A 4,634-nucleotide genomic window follows, 5' to 3' on the forward strand; every position below is an offset into this window, starting at 1 on the left:
GCGATGAAAACTTTTTGTGTAAAAGCTTACAGTTTTTGAGTTATTTATGAAAAATCGCTTTAAAGCAGGCATTTTCTTTCACAAAAATTAAAGTATTTGACTTTAATAACTCAAAAAGTATTGATTTATTAAATAACATTATATAACAAATTTTGCTTACCATTTGTCCCTCTCTCGATTTGTGGGGTTATTAATTTTTAATAAAGTAATTTTCGCCCCCGAGAAGGGCTGACATATACCCCAGGCTAAAACCGCAAGTTGTTATTGTCAATTCGTGAAAATGAATGGAGATTTACCGAAATCGAAGGTAATAGTTGATTTTTACCTTCAGTGACTGCACTATAGAAAGAAAATGGCAATTCAATAATTGAGATGCATATATTTTGCGAGCTCATAAATTATTAAACGATATGTAGTCGCCAAATAATTAATTTAAATTATTTTAAGTCAACTCTCTCTAAAGCCGGGAATATGGGATGGTTTTCTTGCGAAGGGGTTGTAGCTCTATAATCGAAAGGCGCGTGATTTAAGAGTTTATTCTTAGAATATAAGCTATACGAATTAAACTACTATTAACTTTTTTGTAAAAACTTACAGTTTTTCAGTGATTTACGAAAAACCGCTTAAAACATGCATTTTTTTCTAACGAATAATTAAAATCTTTGATCTTTAATAACTTAAAAAGTATTGACTTATTTTAATAACTTTATATAATAAATTTTGCTTCTAATTTGTTCTTTTATTGATTTGTGCGGTTATTTTTTATAAAATCATTTTCACCCCCGAGAAGGGGCGGTATCCACCCTCAGGGTAAAGGCGCAAGGTGGTACTCTGTATCACCTTTGTTTCTTGACGTATCCTCTAACCACTGACCAATTTTCGTGAAAATCGATGAAGGTTCACCGAAATTGAAGGTAATCGTTTATTTTTACCTTCAGTGACTGCACTATACAAAATAAATTGCAATTTACTGATCTAAATGCGCGTAATTTGGAAGCTTATAAATTATTAAATGATATGTAGTCGCCAAATAATTAATTTAATGCATTTTAAGTACAACTTTCTCTTAAGCCGGGAAGATAGGGTGGTTTTCTTGCGAAGGGGTTGTAGCTCAATAATTGAAATGAACGTGATTTAATAGTTTATTCTTAGAGTATATAAGCTATAGGAATTATATCCGCAATACGATATATTTTAAGTTTTCTCAGCATTTTTCTCTTAAGTTAAATCAATTAAAGGGTTGTTTGGGGGTGAAGGGGATGAGCTCAAAAATCAAAACTATATAATTTCAAGAGCTCATAAATAGCTCGTAATTCTGCCGCAAAAACCGATTCAATATTCCTATTTTTAAGTAGTAGGGGGCTGATTCAACCCCCCCCCCCACTATAGTATTAAATTCCTGCTCAGTGGAAAGAGCTCAAAATTTTTAGTTTGCGGAATATGAAAGCTCATAAATAGCTCATAAATCAGGGCTCTTTGTTTTTTGATTTTTGCAAGTGGGGGGGGGGGGGCAACTCAACACGGGTCTAACGAGTACTTGGCCGAGCACTCGACCCAGTCATATGGCGAGACAGTGACTCGGATCTTGTTCTATTTACTAGGCCGGGTCTTCGACACAAGAATCTACAGGTCGAGCAAGTCTCGTAAATTTCACGATTGCGAGCCACGCTTCACGCAACCGTGTTTGCGTACTTGTGTTTCGAGTTGCGTGGTCATGAGGAGTTATTTACCAAATTTAAATATAATCGTTTCTAGATTCATAATAATATGGCCGTTCCAACATGCTGTCAAAATTAAATCAATATGTCAATATGGCTACTGGGTGTAAAAGATAAATCTTATTCTATCTGTTCTTAATGAGTTTTAGATAATTTTAGTTGTATTTCTTTGTAATTTTGTGTTGTACAAAGATTAATTTAACATTTTCTCTGGAAGTATTAATTTAGAAAGATAATATGCTTCATTGGTGTTGTGTTTTGAAGTGTGAAATGCAAAGTAATTGTGATAAAGTCAAGGTAAAGTTCACTTTTAAACTGAACTAAATAAGGTATCTGAGAGACAACAATGGTTAAATGCAATACAATGTACAGGTTTTACTAGCGAAATGAAAATTTTCCTGTCCTGTCTGCTGTAATCATTTTATATCTGGTAAGTTACAATTACAACAGTAACGATTTTTGAAGATGTTAACATTTTAATCTTATAGGAAAATAGGAAAACCAGCCGACTTAATCGATAATAACAATCTCCAGATTGGGTTCCTTCAATAAATATGGGCTATAAACACAATGAAATAAGTTCCCCAAAATCTAAAATGGAGTGGTATCAAAGGAGAATTAAAGGAAAAAATATTCATATTGAAATTGTTTATAAGGCACTGGACTGTCTTAAATTCTACAATAATACTAGGTGGGTAAATGATTTTGACATTTTTCATTAAGAGTAGATTAAGATTAAGTAGATTTTCATTCAGTAGATTTAAGACTTGTTTACACGGGTAGAGTAATGATGCAAGTACTTGATAGAGTAGAGTAACTCTACCTGTAAAAATGCTCAGCACAGTAGAATAGCTGGTAGAGTGTATAGTTGGAGTTAAAGTAGAGTGACTAGCAACCTATGGCAAAGTAACTACTTTATGACCACCACTACTGCCAAAATGTCTACTCGGCTGCACACTCTACCCATGGAACACGCTCAATTATGGCAGAATAGAGTAGGTAGGAGAGTACATGGGGGCGCTGTCATTCTGGCTGGAATTGTGTTTTGTGTAAATAGTGAAAATGAAGTTCACCGAAGATGAAACTTTAAAACTTGTAGAGCTATAATATGGCGAATACCAGTGTTTATGGAATTTAGGTAGTGTGTACTACAGAAATAAAAGTTTGCAGCAAGCTGCGGAGGATGAAATCGTCGAAAGAATGGCAAAGGGGGCTTTGGAGTAAACGAGCTTAAGCAAAAAATTAAGAATTTAAGGTGCACTTATAATCAAGAGTGTTTAAAAATACAAAAATCGGTTTCATTATACTAGCATCAGTACTATACTTGTACTCTCCTCATGTGAATGGTATCAAGCCATTTTTGGTAGAGTACTACCGCTACTCTACTCTCCTCAAAACTCTACCCATGTAAACAAGTCTTTAGAAACAGTGGAAAATGAGGTAGCTAGTAGAGTAGTAGTAGAGTAAAATATACTGGTTTAGCAAATTACAATGTTTTAAGGTAATACAGTAGCGATAAACAGGTAGCCAAAACGTGTTCCAAGATTGTCACTGTAATTTTGAATATTTTTTCGAGGCATTTGGCACACGTATTCGTAAAATAATAAAGAATGGCGGTACAGAGCCCAATTTGAAAAATATATTAATATGTGGAAATTACTCTGTAATTATACAATATTTAAAAAACGAGCCTGTACCGCCATTAAGAAGAACAAAAAAATACACTTTCTTCAAATAAACTTTTTTATCCGATGCCTAGATTTTGTGTAATTTTGGAACTACTAATGAAATAAAAAATTTTAGTAGTTCCAAAATAACACAAAATCGGATAAAAAAGTTGTATTTGAAGAAAGTGTATTTTTTTGTTCTTTTTAATGGCGGTACAAGCTCGTTTTTTTTATATTGTATTTAATTACAGAGTAATTTCCACATATTAATATATTTTTCAAATTGGGCTCTATACCGCCATTCTTTATTATATTACGAATATGTGTGCCAAATATCTTGAAAAATATTCAAAATTACAGCCGCAATCTTGGAACACATTTTCGCTACCTGTTGATCGATACTGTTTCCTCTTAAGATAGTTTTAATAGTTATTTATGATATAAGTATTAAAAGTACAATTTTAAGACGCGCATGTGAAAGTTAACTTGAAAAAATAATTTTATAAATGTTTTGACTTCCACATCAGATGTCATTGTCAAAATACAAAATATTCATTATTATTAGGTTTATTCTAGCAAACAGTCAAACTAGTCAAAAACCGTCAGCAAACAGTTGGTCAGTAAAAGAACATAATACAGTCACCAGTGCGATCCCCTCTACTCGCGCTGGTCCACTATTCGCTGATGGTTTCAAACTGTTTGAAACTGATGCTAGAACAAACCTATTATTATTATGCATATCATTATCTGTAAATAATATTTCTTCTGATTGTTAATTGTAAAGGATAGAAAAATTACCATTTATTTTATTTTTTTTTAGAATCAGCTGAGAGAAGTGGTCTACAAAAAACCAGGAAGGAAACGGAATATGTGGCTACGAAAGGCAAAAGAAAGGTTTACAAAGCAAATGTGACACATGTTTTTGAAATATTTAGGAATATCAGTAAATTGCATTAAAAAAATGTATGAAAAGATTTTGTTCAATAAAAATGTTTATATTTATCAAGGATGTATTATTTGGTATGGCCACATATCGTCAGTGATGTAATAATACATCCTATCTGTTTTTTTTTCATGAGTTTTGTAAGAGAGACTAAAAACTTGTCTTAGGGTCACCTCCTGTTTTCATATGATATTTTTTTACTTGTTTTGTAGTAAATTAAACTATCTATGAACTACAAAACAAGTCAAAACTTACATATGAACACAGGAGGTGACCTTAAAACATGTTTTTCCATCTCTCATACAA

At 32.5% G+C, this 4,634-nt stretch overlaps 1 long non-coding RNA gene across 1 annotated transcript; it reads left to right on the forward strand.

Moving 5' to 3' along the window:
• Nucleotides 1–1,775: 1,775 nt before the first annotated feature.
• Nucleotides 1,776–4,387, forward strand: LOC126878650 (uncharacterized). The gene is made up of 2 exons (XR_007695722.1): nucleotides 1,776–2,409; nucleotides 4,206–4,387. It is a non-coding gene; the product is annotated as an uncharacterized LOC126878650 (long non-coding RNA).
• Nucleotides 4,388–4,634: the final 247 nt, after the last annotated feature.

This window comes from Diabrotica virgifera, chromosome 10 (genome assembly GCF_917563875.1).
Source record: "Diabrotica virgifera virgifera chromosome 10, PGI_DIABVI_V3a".
NCBI lineage: Eukaryota > Metazoa > Arthropoda > Insecta > Coleoptera > Chrysomelidae > Diabrotica > Diabrotica virgifera.